Here is a 14,261-nt window from a genome sequence, read left to right as displayed (position 1 = left end):
GACCTCATCTCTACAATAAATCAAAAAAAATTAGCCGGGCGTGGTAGCGCGCGCCGTAGTTCCAGCTACTTGGAAGACTGAGGCAGAAGGATCACTGGAGCCCAGCAGGTAGAGGCTGTGGTGGCCGGGAGCGGCCACTGCACTCCAGTCTGGGCGACAGAGTGAGACTCCAACTAAAAAAAAAAAAAAAAGAAGAAGAAAAGTGTCTACCATCATGTTGAGTTGCCTGGGCTAGCACCTCCTCCAGACAGGTGCTTTCGGGATTCCCCAGGCCCGAGGCAAGAACTCCTCCCTTGTGCCTTGGAACCCCTTGAACAGGCCTCCAGAGTGCACCTGTGTGGTCTTGTCACAGCCTCTTTAGGAGTCTGTGTCATCACTGGACTCTTGTGCCTAGACTGTAGGAGACTTGAGTGCCGGGAACAGGGTCTGGACCATCCTTTGCTGAATACATGATTTTGTGAGTGATGGGTGGGCGGTTTGGAGAGACCGTGAGACTGAGAGAGTTGGGTTGAACCCTCTAGGCCCAACTTTTTCAGGGCCTGCCCTAAAGCATCAGGCTGCCCCGACAAGGAGCCTCCACCTGCTGTTCTGTGATAATTCTCAAAGTGTGGTCCCTGGTTCAGCGGTATCGGCCTCACCCGGGAACTTGTTAGAGATGCAGATTCTCAGACACCACCCAGACCTGCTGGGGCAGAAACTCTGGGGGTGGGTGGGGTGCCCAGCAATCCGTGGTGTCACAAGCCCTCCAGTGGACACCAACCCACCAACTTTGGGGACCCACTGCTCTAAGGTTTCAGAGTGGCGCATTTGTTTTCCTGTAAGCTAACCCCGAGGAAGAGGTGGGGTCTCCTGGGGTCCCTTCTCGCTGAAGGCCTCCAAGGTCCTTGGCACGCTCCCAGGACGAGGTTCCTGCTGGACCATGCTCCTGATCTTGGAATCATTTCACTAAGGGGGCAGCAGCAGGGGGGACACTCAGGATGCCCCTCCCCTCTCCAGGTGGTCCTAAACAGAGAGGACGCTGCTGCAACCGGTCCTGGCGTCTCCCCTCCCCACGGCCTCTGCCACGGCAGCAGCAGCCCCAGCGTGACTTCTGGAATGGCCCAGAGCGAGAAGAGATCACGGAGCCTCACATGCTCATACACCAAAACCCACAGACACACACACACAAGTGCATGAACAGACACAGTTCCCCATGCGTGTACACACACACACACATGCGCACAAGACACACAAGCATCCAAGACCCAAATCATAGTTACACACATACTCCCCAAACACCCAGATACCCCCTAAATGTGCGCGTACATGCACACACACACACCACACACACACACAACCCTTCAAAACATGCAAACACAAATGCACTGTGTTAATTTCCCAGGGCCTCTGTCATGAGTGACCACAAACTGGGTGACTAAAAACATCAGGCAATTCTCTCTGTTCTGGAGACCGGAAGTCAGAAATCAAAGTGTGGGCGGAGCCACCTCTCGCACCCCCCAGTAAGGATCCTCCCTTTCCCTGCTCTCAGTAATTCAGTGGATCTGGCCATCCTGGGCGTTCCTGGGCAGGGAACTGTATCGCTCCCATCTCTGCCTCTGTCCTTGTAAGCCGTTGGATTTAGGGGCCATCCTAACCTTGTATGACCTCATGTTAATGAATTACATCTGCCAAGACCCTGTTGCCAGAGAAGTCACAATCTGTGGTTCCACGTCGACTGGCATCTTGGAGGGACACTATTCAGCATGGTAGATCTGCACATCCCAGGACACACAGATACAGAGACACAAAGACAGGGAGACAGACACACACACACACACACACACACACTCACTCACACACGCCCCTTGCAGGTGAGGCTGAGCTTCTGAGAGGAGAGTTTCTCAGTGTAGGCCTGTCCCTCTCTCCCTCATGTAGACTTGTCCCTCCCTCCTCAGTGTAGACCTGACCCTCCCTCCCTCTGTGTAGACCTGTCCCTTCCTCCTTGGTATCGACCTGTGCCTCCCTACTCTCTGGGTGCCCAGTGCTAGGTAGTCCACATACCTACTGCAGGACTCATCGTTTGGCTGTTGTTTGTTGTTTTATGTGAAGTGGTTAGGTGTGCAAATCGTATACAATTCACAAAGCGATGGAGAACACAGAGAAGGTGGGTCTTTCTCACCCCACTCCCTCCACCACCTGTTCCCCTCTGGAAGTCAGCCACTCACTACCCATAGTTCCATGTGTCCTTCTGGAGAGAATCCAGATACAGGTAGGTGCCCGGGAGGTGGCAGGAGGTGGTGACCCCCATGTGCTTTCTGCTCCTCCCCCTTCCCACCCGGTAGTAAGACACTGCCCTTGACCCTGTCTCCTTTCTCATAGTTCTGGTCCCCCCCACCACCGTATGTTCATGGGCGCAGGGCCATATGTTGTGAGTCTTAGCCTCCCCAGTGGCTTGCTTAGTGCTGGCGGAGAGCCGGTGTTTGGCTAAGCCTGGCTTCACCTGGATACTCATGAATTCTCCACAGCTGCTTGGGTCTGAGCAGGATCAGGGCTCAGCTTCCCAGCTGCAGAGTCTGGGTCCTCAGAGTCCATTCCGGCAGCCGCAGGACGGACGGTGGGAGGGCCCGGCAACTCCTGCCAGTTTCCTCCTGTCAGTGGGCACCTTTCCCAGGCAACCTCCAGCCAGGTTCTAGCTGGGGCTGACTCTGGGGTAGCAATCTCTATGGAACCTTGCAGAGGAAGAGGCTGGAGGGGAACCCCACCACAGGCGTGTTAGCCCTGGGCCTACAAGGATTCGCTGAGGCCGCCCAGTCTTGCTGGCTGGAGGCTTAGTGGGGCGTGTTGCCACGGAGACGGGAATCCAGGCAGTAAGTTGGGAACAGAGCCTGCATTCTCACCGGCAGCTCAGATGTGAGATGTACCACTTTTTTTTCCCCTAAATCAGCACAGAAACAGATGCCACCGTCCGAGGTTTCTCCAGGCCCTCCATCGGTGGGCTTTGAGCAGAGCCCCTGGGAGCCGGACATCCCCTTTGCCCCTCTGTGGAAGGAGGGCTTGGGCGAGAGGGTTTGCGAGATCCCCTCCAGCCCAAACACCCTGGGCTTGAAATCATGGGGGCCAAGTGAGGCTCTCACCAACCCCACACCCATCTTTCTTTTCGTCAGCAAATAGTTGCTAAGTGCTCAGTCCTCCCCAGCACAGCAGAGGAAATAACCAGTACACACACAGCCCGGGCTCTGTGGTCAGGGAGCTGTCCTTCCGGGGGGTAGTCAGCCCTGGGCCACGTGATCCCGTAAATAACGTCACATGCACTAGGTGAAATCACGCGGAAATCACTTACCGAGCAGTGGCTGTGTGTGGACACCGTTCACTCCTCACCTGACCCTTCCGTCTACCTGATAAGGGAGATGAACTTCTCCATCCTACAGACAAGGAAACAGAGGCACAGAGAGCTTAGGAAACTTACCCAAAGACAAAGAGCTAGTCAATAGCAGAGGCAGGATTCAGGCCCAGAGAGTCTGGTACTAGGAGCCTTCACTTATATGCTGTACTTTGCCTCCCGAGAGGCTCTGAGCATGGGATGTAGGGGCTGGACCTGGCCTGGAGCTCTTTTTTAAGGAAGAAAAACTTGAACTGAGATTAATTAGGATGAGGATGAGTCAACTAATGGGAAGGGAAACCTTCTAGGCAGTGGGACTGGCATATGCAAAGGCCCTGTGGCAGGAGGGAAGGTGGCATGCTCCAGGAATCATGGAAACGACTAAGGAGGCTGGAGATTGAAATGGGGGGAAGGGAAGAGGGGAGTCGGAGCTCCAGGTGGGACCATGCATGGTGGGCATCATTGGCCAAGTTAAGGAAGCCACAGAAAGTCCTTCTAGCTGATTCCATCACAGCCTTGTCTGGGAAGGCTCCCTCGTGCACTAGACTGGGGTCAGGGCTGCGTCTGTGAGGACCACGACACTCTGTTATCTCTGCCTCTTAGCCAAGGCCTTGCTCACCCCCCTTAGAATGAACGTGATGAGGGGAGGGACACATCTTGTTCCCTTTAGCACTCACTACCTGGGAGAGAACTCAGAAAGGAATGGGTGACATCCATGGGAGCCGAGGGGAGGGTGAGATTGCCGAGATCTGGGGTGCACCAGAAGGCTACCTGGAGGAGGCAGACTTGAGATAGGCCTCTCAGATGCAGTGCTCTTTTGGGGAGGTTCAGAGGTGCCCCACAAAGGGAAGGAATGCAGGGGCAGAGAACACCAAGGCCTTGAGGGGCAAGGGACCGTCCATCTGCTGGTGCCAAGAATCCTCGTGGAGGTATTGCAGGAGGTGAGGCTGGGGGGCTCCCAGGCCAAGAGGGTCCCCCACCCCAGCCTGTGCCCTGGAGCTGAGAGCTCAGATCAGAAGGAGCAAGGCCACGCAGAAGCTCAGGCTCCAGTTTCAGAACCCCTCTGGCCGCACCACTGCTGGCTGTGGGACCCGGGGCAGGCTACCTGCCCACCCTGGGCCTCGGCGTCCTCACTTACAAAATGGCGACCGTCATCGCCCCTATGCTGACAGGCCTGGTGGGGATAGGTGAGGTGATGGCAGTCAACACACCTTGAACCTGGAAGAACGCACACATGGGCAGGGCCTCTGTCAGGTGCCTCCAGGATGGTCCAGAGTCCAGGCCCACCCCACGAACTGGGTCCTGGAGTACCTGATTCTCTTGTGTTCCCTTCTCCATAGGAGTCTAGGTTTAGACTAGCCCCCAGACCGACTGTAGGGCTGCAGTGGCCACCATCGTCCCCGATGGATTGAGGGTGGGGGTGGGAAGAGCGGGGCAGTGGCAGGACCAACTGGCTCCACCTCGTGATAGACACGCCAGGGGACACCGAGGCCCATCCTGACCCCTCACCTGGTCTTGACGCTGCAGTCAGTGCCTACCACTGCCAGGAGAAGCCACTGACCCGGGGGTTGGGGGTGCCTCTGGTGTCCTGGCAGACCCACAGGGCTGGTGGTACCTTGCCCCGGATGGTGCAGTCAAGCCTGGCTCTTCCTGCCCGAGGCCCAGCCAGGCCCTGCGGGGAGGAGAGGAGGTGGCATCAGGTTCCAGCCTCAAATCTGCTTGCTGAGTGGGCGGCTGGTGCAGGAGCTGCAGGGCCACAGGCCACCAGCCCCTCACCTGTGCCTCCCAGCGACAGACTGAGTGGGAGCCGGTCGAAGGGGGGGGCCCTTGAGGAAGGAGAAGAGGAAGGAGAGCTGTTTATTTGTATACCTGGAAATACCAAGTCTTCCTTCTAAAATGGGGTATTTTTCTAATTATAAGCAATGATACATGCTCACATTAAATTTCTTCTCCTCCTTCTCCTTCTCCTTCTCCTTCTTCTCCTTCTCCTTCTTCTCTTTCTCCTTCTTCTTCTTCTCCTCCTCCTCCTCCTCCTCCTCCTCCTCCTCCTCCTCCTCCTCCTTCTTCTTCTTCATCTTCTTCTTCTTCTTTTCTTCTTTTTCTTCTTCTTCCATCTTCGAGTCAGGGCTTCACTCTGTCACCCAGGCTGGAGTGTAGAGGCGCGATCACAGCTCACTGCAGCCTGGGCTCAGGCAATCCTTCTGCCTCAACCTCCCAATTGCTGGGACTACAGGTGTGTGCCATCATGCCTGGCTAATTTTTTTTTTTTAATTTTTGTAGAGACAAGGTTTCATTATATTGCCTAGACTGGTTTCAAACTCCTGGGCTCAAGCAATCTCTTGCCTAGGCCTGTTAAAGTGCTAGGATTATAGGCATGAGCCGCTCCGCCTGGCCAGCTAAATGTTTTATCTTTATCTTTATCTGTTTTTTTATTTTTTTTAGGGTAAAAGCAAGGAATAGTTTATTTAGCAAAATCGAGAGGAGTCAGTACACTCCAAAGAGAGGAGCAGGCCGAGCTGAGAGTAGCTCAAGAGCCTAAATGGTTTTTCAAACTCAGAAAATATTTAGAAGATTATTGAGAGAACATGGTATAATTTTAGCTTTCTTAATTTTTGTCTTCCTTGTTTTTAGAATCAAGATCATTTAGTTTAACAGCATTACATCCTACGGTTTTTATTTTTTACCTTATTTATTTATTTGTTTATTTAATAGAGTCAGAGTCTCATTTTTTGGCCCAGGCTAGATTACAGTGACATAATCATAGCTCACTAGAACTTGGAACTCCTGGCTTCAAGCAATCCTCCCACTCTATACTTCCAAGTAACTGAGACTACAGGTACAAACCACCATACCTAGCTAAATTTTTTAAGGGTGAGGCCTCACTGTTTTCTTTTTTTTTATAGAAACAGGGTCTTGCTATGTTACCCTGGTCTCGAGGGATTCTCCTGCCTCTGCCTCCCAAAACTCTGGGATTACAGGCATGAACCATGCTGCTTTTACTATTTTACCTTTTTTAGACATCACTAGGCATCACCCTTCCTCCTGGTGTCTTCCCAAGTCACTGCCCAGCTCTTGGATCTGGTGTCTGTGATGTCCTCACAGCTGCCCCATCTGAATGCTGTCATGGCTGCTCACTGACTCAGGCCATGGGCCCCCAGGCTGGAATGCAGGCTCTGGAGAGCAAGAAAACCTTCCCGGCAAGGAGTATCATCCCTGCAGGGTTTACAGAGGTGAGGTAGGCAGGGTGGGGAAGCTGGCACAGCCCACTTGGGTCCCACCTTCTCCCCTCATGGCATCCAGCCCCTTCTGCCACCTGCGGTCTTTCCTGGCCTTTACCCAAGAGCCCGATAGGTGTAGGATGGATCTGGGTGGTCACCCTCCTGCACCCTAGAAATGCAGTCCTCCCGGAATTGGACAAAGCCAATCTCCCCGGTCGTGCCTCCAGAAATCACGTGACTCAGTGGAGGCAGATACTTAGATGGCCATCTGCCTCTGTCTCTTCCCAGCTCTGTGCCTTCAGGCCAGTTACTTAACCTCTTTCAGCCTCAATTTCTCTACCCATAAAATGGGGACACTGATTCCTACATCTTAGGCCACTGCCTCTCAAGTGGCTTGTGAGGAATAAGGACGTTCTGCCCCATAACCTTAAGAAGGCACCTGCACCATGCTGGGCCCGTCTTGGCCTCCCCCATCTCCTCTTCTGAGGCCCTCTCAGGGCTGTGCCCGCTGGAGCCTGGAGGGTGTGCCGGGACTCCCCGTCAGCACTGCCTGCTCTCTGCTGACTTCTGTGTTGCACCTGGTGGCTTCCTTCCTTTTTGCTGGTGTCAGTGTTCTCTGTCCTGAGGGTGGCACACAGCAAAGCGATTAGGAGGGGACTGTGAAGTCAGGCCCTGCTCAGGCCCCACCTTCACTGTTACTGGCTCCATGATCGGGCGAGTCTCTTAACATCTCTGGGCCTGAGGTTCCTCACCCATGAGATGGGGTAATAAGAGAAACTTATTGTGCAAGAAACAAAAGCCACTCTGAGAATCTTATGCAAAAATTGGCCAGGTACAGTGGCTCATGCCTATAATCTCAGTACTCTAGGAGGCCAAGGCGGGAGGATCGCTTGAGGCCAGGTATTTGAGACTAGCCTGGGCAACACAGGAGATCCCATCTCTACAAAAAATAAAACAATTAGCCAGGCATGGTGGCACATGCCTGTAGTCCCAGCTGCTTGGAAGGCTCAGGTGGGAGGGCTGCTTGAGGCCAGGAGGTCAAGGCTGCACTGAGCTATGATCATCATGCCACTGCACTCCAGCCTGGGTGACAGAGCTAGATCCTGCCCCCCCAAAAAAAACTTAAGCAAAAACAGGCTTTAAGAGGGAATTGCATGCTTTCAAAATCACTGGAGGGGTTGGGATCTGGGTCCTCACAACAGAGCAGAACTGTCCCCCCAGATAAATGGCTCCCCACCCAGTCAGGGGGGTCACTGAGTTCCTGTCCCCTCACCTGCAGTCAGGGATGAGAAGACTTCTGCAGCCTTTGTCACAATTGACTCTCACTCCCTGCCTTCTGCCCCAGGAGCTAGAGACTCCTTGCTGTCCCCCCTGTGGCTTGCTTGCAGATCACAGCCAAGCAAGCATCAGGAAGACAGCCTTCTCCTCCCTTCCACCTCATAAATCTGCCTCCAGCACTTCTCGTTGATGGGATCTTATTCTCACCGAGAGCCTCAAATGCAAGGGCATGTTAGCGATGCAGTCTCCACACTAGAAAGGTGGGTAGGGAGCCTAGGGCCATCAGTCGTCTCCCGCACACAAACTGATAGGTGTGTTAACCTAGGTGGCATGTGAAGAGACTGGCACAGTGTCCAGCACGTACAGCTCACTCAGTACGTGTGATTATTGGGCCAGGGACTGATAATCACTGCCTGACCACACCCAGGATCCCTGGCAGAGAGAAGCAGAGGCAGAAATGCTTTGCTCTGCGGGGGCGCTGTCCGTGGTGCTGAGAGTCCAGCCAGGCCCAGCTGTGGCTGCCTCATGAATGCCCCACTTGCATAGTGGGCCCAAGACAAGGTGGGCTCCAGTCCCCACCCCATGCTGGGGCCGCAGAGGTGACTGGGGGGGCTCTGGGGGTTCTGAAGGAAGGCTGGCCTCAATCCCAGGAAGAGATAGCAACAGGAACAACGAACATCTGTGGCGCTTACAGTTCCCCAAAAAAGTCTCAATTTAACGAACTTGCATAACCGCCCTGGTACAGGCAAGACAGGTGTGATGATATCTATTTTGCAGAAGAATACCTAAATAATAAGTAGCTGCTGATAAATAATAGAGCCAAATTTGTACCCAATCCCCTGACCCCCAGCTGCTCCCTCGCTCCTCACGTGGAGTGGTTCGTGATATCTGTGTGTAGTCAAGCACTCTGCACTCAGGTCCCTTCTCACACCGTGCAAATGCATGCAGTCACCCACATTTAAGTGGGCTCTGGGTAGAGGACCACATGGAAGGACCGTGGGACAGGGCAGGAAGAAGGGTAGGTAGGAGGGTGCCCAAGACCAGGACTCCAATTTGTTTGTTGATGTCCAGAACCACGGCAGGTCGTGTTTCCTGTTATTAACAAAAAGGTGATGGGTGACTGAAGAGACTGAGAAGGCCAGCTTGCAAGGGGCAGGCTGGAGCTCTGTGCCCTCTGGGGGGGGCGGGGTGGGTTAACTCCCCACTCACAGCACCTTTTCCTAGGACATGGCTTGTGGCCGTAGCGATTCTCATCTCAACCAGAACTCAGGCCCTACAGACCAATTCCTGGCCTTGGGCAGCACCTGGAAACGCGACTGAGGGACTGCAGGAGCCTGCTGCGTCCTGGCTGCTGCATCCCCTGAAGGCTGGAGAACTTCTGCCCCTGGACTAGGCTCAGACAAAGTCATCCCTTTCTCTGTTCATGCCAAGCACGGCCAGCCCAGCAGGGGCTCCAAGGGGCCCAAGAGGCAGCAAAGCTGAAGCTTACAAGTGGTCTGGGTCAAGGGTCAGCTCTGCCACCTCCTAGCCCTGTGACCTTGGGCAAAGTGTTTAACCTCTCTGGGCCTTTATGTTCCCTTCTATCTAGGGATGATTCTAGTACCCTTGGGTACTTGTAGGGATTCAGTGGGGCATATTTCACCCATATTAAGTGCTCAGTAAGTGTTACCTAGTAATAAAATTGGCCCTTCCTCTAGGGCTCCTGGACCATCTGAAACCTGGAGCCATTCCTGTAATTTGGGCTCCCCACACTGAGACCTTGGCCTTGAGATGTCTGCTGGGCTGGAAGAACTGGGAAGCAGAGTGCTGGCCTGGCTAGTCAGGGCAGCTGTAGATGAGACCAGGTCAGGCCTGGAAGCCTGGAAGGGAGTAGTGAACATCAGAGCCCAAAAGGCAAAACTAGTCCTTTTTGAAGCCTCGGCCCCATTGCTAAGGAAAGCCTTGCCGGTGCCTAGAACCGCTGCCTCCAGCTTTTGGCATGGGAAACCAGGGTGGGGAAAAAAGGGCAGGAGGAAGGCCACACCTGCTTCCATCAGGTAAGACGTGCAGCTCAGAGGGGACAGAGGACTCCAACTCAGCCAGCCACATTTGCATAGTCTCCTAGGCCCCTCCTTGGCCCCCCAGGAAAGCTGACATTTGCTTTCCATGCACAGGAAAGTCACAGGCATTGGAGACCTACTGGCTGCAGTGTGGGGGATAGTGAACAGACCCTCCCATCCTCATGCCACTCTCTTGTCCATCCCAGAACAGAGAAGGTGGGAGGAAGGCGCCTGGGGTTTTCCAGCTAGGGCTCTCGCCACCATCTTACACATTAGCCGATAATAAAGAGGGTGACAACTCTAGCCAATACTGAATACTCATGTATTTCTCAAGCCACAAAGTGCAGAGAACTTTATGCAAATGCTCTTACTTCACCTTTTTTTTTTTTGGAGTCAGAGCATCACTCTGTCACCCAGGCTGGGGTGCAGTGGCACAATCACAGCTATTACAGCCTCGACCTGCTGTGCTCAAGTGATCCTTTTGCCTCAGCCTTCCAAGTAGCTGAAACTACAGGCAAGTGTCACAATGCCCGGCTAATTTTTTGATTTGTTGTAGAGATGAGTTACCAAGGCTGGTCTTGAGCCCCTGGGCTCAGGCAATTCTCTTGCCTCCGCGTCCTAAAATGGTGCTGGGAATTACAAGTATGAGCCACCATGCCCAGCTTACTTCACCTTTGTAATAACCCTGTGAGACAGTACTGTTATTACATTCATTTTTGAGATATGGGAATTGAGGCTCAGAGAGGTGAAGTCACACAGCTGGCAAATCTGGGATTTAGGTCCAGAGTTGGTGTCTTCAGAGAGCCTGTTTCTTCTCATTGTCCCCAACAGCCTCTTTGTTCTCTGCTGTGCAATTGATGTCTTAACAGGGCACATTCCCTGGTGCCCCCTCTGCTGAGTCGGGCTAGTGTCCCTTCTGTGGGTTCCTTTGGCACCCTTGGGTTCTGAGCTTGCTTCTTTCCAGTGCTGAAGCTTTGATCTCTGGCTTTCTGGAGACCAAAGCATTGTACTGGAAAGAAGCAAGCTTAAAAGAAAATCACAGTCTGGGCTTTCTGCCTCTTCTTCACACTCAAGAGCTAACTCTCCTCCAGAAAGAAGGAAGGTCCGGGCTGGTGAAGGGATGCAGAGAGAAGGCTTGGGGTGGCTCTCGGTTTCCACGGCAACAGCCTCCCTCAGTTCTGCCTCTGCTTACCGCCTGAGGGGGAAAGGGTGAGGAGCTTTCCTCTCTTTCCCTCCCTCACCTGCCCTGCAGGCTGGGCAGCCAGGGGGAACTGAAGTCCTCACCTGACCAACCTTGGATGGAATTCTCTCCCACTCCAAGATTAAAGGCTGGGACCCTGTGGCTGGGGATCCTCCCAGGCAGGATGGTGGCCTGGGCCAAGGCTCCCTATAACGGTCCTCTCCCCAAATCCCAAAGGCTGTGAGCTCTCTCAAGAGAACTCCATGTTTGTACTTCCAGAGGCTACATAGGGCCTGGCAAGAGTAGATGCTAAATGAATGCCTTCTTTTTTGTTCTGTGTGTGTGTGTGTGTGTGTGTGTGTGTGTGTCAGGCTCTCACTCTATCACCCAGGCTAGAGTGCGGGGGCATGATCACAGTTCATAGTCTTGACCTTCTGGGCTCAGGTGATCCTCCCACCTCAGCCTCCCGAGTAGCTAATTTTTAGATTTGTGTGAGTATATGCATAAAGATAAGGTCTCGTTATGGTTGCCCAGGCTGGTCTCAAACGCCTGGGCTCAAGCAAGTCTCCTGTCTCAGCCTCCCAAAGTGCTGGGATTACAGGCCTATGAATTCTTGCCGAATGAGTGAATGAATGAGTGAACTGGTGATCTAGCCACTGCTCTTCATTTGCGATCCCCAAAACGCCATGCTGTCTCCCCTCTGGGACTCTGCCAACATGGTGGCCCGTGCCCACACTTCCCTGCCACATGTTGCTAACTCCTCCTCCCCTTGCGTGTCTCAGCTTGGAAGTCACTTTCTCAAAATTCAAAATTTTTGCGCTTCTGAAGACACCATCAAGAAAGTGAAAAGACCAAGCCACAGACTAGGAGAAACGATATGCAAAACACAGTCTCATAAAGGATGGGCATCTGAGCACAAAGATGGCCAGAGGGGTCCTGCGGGGGATCCCGGGTCCCTGTGTCTGTGGTCTCTCCACTACATTTGTTCTTTTACAGCGACTTGCATCTGAGTGGAGGCTCCAGGCCTGACGCGGATCTTCCTGGAGGCCTGACTCAGGTAGGAAAGTCTCCCCAGAGTCCGTCCACCTTCAGGCCCACGGGCTCCCCCAGTGGCCATCCCTGGAACCGCAGCTTCCCGCCACTGAAGGAATGGCTCAGCTGGCCACCTGCTGCCTCCACCAGGAGAGCCAAGAAATGTTTGCAGCTGCTCTGGTGCCGGGCAGAAGGCTTGCCGCAGTGTCCTGTCTTCAGTGGCTGACTGTGCTGGATTCTGAGTCAGTCGGCCACCGAGGTAGACATGAGAAAAGTGTGGGCAGCCTGGAACAGAACACCAGGAGCCTGAGTTCGAGACACAGGCCGGGCCAGAGACTCCTGGTCCTGCTGGACAACGACCGGGAGGTAGGCGTGCGAGAAGCATGTGTCCTTCCCTCTCCAGGATCAAGCTCATGCCCTCACCCCTGCTTTTGTGAGGGAGCCCAGGAGCCCCAGACCCCAGGCCACTTCTTGTCCCCTGCACTCAGTCCCTTCACACTCCACTCCCCCATTTCAGCCCCCACCCGCCTCAGCTCCCGAAACCCTTCCATGGCCCCGGAACTCCATGTCCACACTTGTTGCAAATATGTATGTGACACTTCCTGTGTTCCAGACGTTTTTCTACGAGATTGACAAATCCTAACTCACTCCTCTTAGACCTGGGATCGGTGTCACAGAGCTGGATTCAGTGTCTCAGAGCTGGGATTAGGTTCACAGAGCTTCAGTGTCCCAGAGCTGGGATTCAGTGTCACAGAGCTGGATTCAGCATCACAGAGCTGGGATTCAGTGTTCCAGATGTGGAATTCAGTGTCCCAGAGCTAGGATTCAGTGTCACATCTCTGGGATTCAGTGTCACAGGGCTGGGATTCAGTGTCACAGAGCTGGGATCAGTGTCACAGAACTTCAGTGTCACAGAGCTTAGATTCAGGATCTCAGAACTGGGATTCAGTGTCACAGAGCTGGGATTCGGTGTCACAGAGCTTCAGTGTCACAGAGCTGGATTCAGCATCACAGAGCTGGGATTCAGTGTTCCAGACGTGGAATTCAGTGTCCCAGAGCTGGGATTCAGTGTCACATGGCTGGGATTCAGTGTCACAGAGCTGGATTCAGCATCACAGAGCTGGGATTTAGTGTCACAGGGCTGGGATTCAGTGTCACAGAGCTTCAGTGTCACAGAGCTGGGATTCAGTGTCACTTAGCTGGATTCAGTGTCACAGAGTTTCAATGTCACAGAGCTTCAATGTCTCAGAGGTGGTATTCAGCATCACAGAGCTAGGATTTCTTGTCACAGTGCTGGGACTCAATGTCATAGTGCCCATGACCTCCAACTCTGGGTCTCCTCACCCTCCAGCTGGGAGCTGAAGCCTGAGGCTCTGGGGGACTTCCCTTACCACCCTCTGAGACTTTCTGCTTCTCTCCTCACTCCTTGCCTGGGATTGGACGGATATCCTTCTTGTTCCTCTTCACAACTTCCAGATTTCTTTCTCCCTCCTCCTTCCTCCCCCGCAAGCCCTTGTCTTGAACCAGGAGTCAGCCTAGATTCTCGCTGCCCATCCCATCCAGGGCTCCCCCAGACCACTCCCCTTCCTGTCTCTCTGTGGACCCAGGGCCTCTCCCTTCTTCATCCTTGGCCACTGTCCCCGTGCCCACCAAGGCGACACTCAGGGTCCTCTGCTGCTCACTCGACAGTGGGGCCCTGGCCCTCATCTCCAGGGATAGCTCCGTCTTTTCTCCATCTCATGCCAGACACACTGCCCTTCCTGTCTGCCACCTCCCATCCACCAGCTCACACCCAGCCCTCCGCCCTCCTTTCTCATGCTCAGACATGGGAACCTCTGCCCGACAGAGTCACATGCGGCCCCGTGGACGTGTCCAGCACGGCAAGTCATGCCTTCGTCGTCAGTTCTGGATCATGGGCCCCATTTGCCTGTCCCCAGGCCTCCCCCATCTGCCACCAGCACCTCCTCACACTCAGCCAGGACCTGTTCCCTTTGTACTGAGGAAGTAGAGGGAGTGAGGAGGGAGCATGGCTCCCACCACCACCCCGCCACCACCACGGGCCAGCACCTGCGCCTGCGACCCCTTCCCTCCTGGGCACCACCTGCCCTCCCACCCTGGAGCCTGTGATCCGGCTCTCATCAACTTCTCCCCTCAGA

The sequence above is a fragment of the Carlito syrichta genome, unplaced genomic scaffold (genome assembly GCF_000164805.1).
Source record: "Carlito syrichta isolate Samal-C Ts95f unplaced genomic scaffold, Tarsius_syrichta-2.0.1 Scaffold76748, whole genome shotgun sequence".
In the NCBI taxonomy this organism is placed as follows: domain Eukaryota; kingdom Metazoa; phylum Chordata; class Mammalia; order Primates; family Tarsiidae; genus Carlito; species Carlito syrichta.
Note: the sequence above shows the minus strand (reverse complement) of the source record.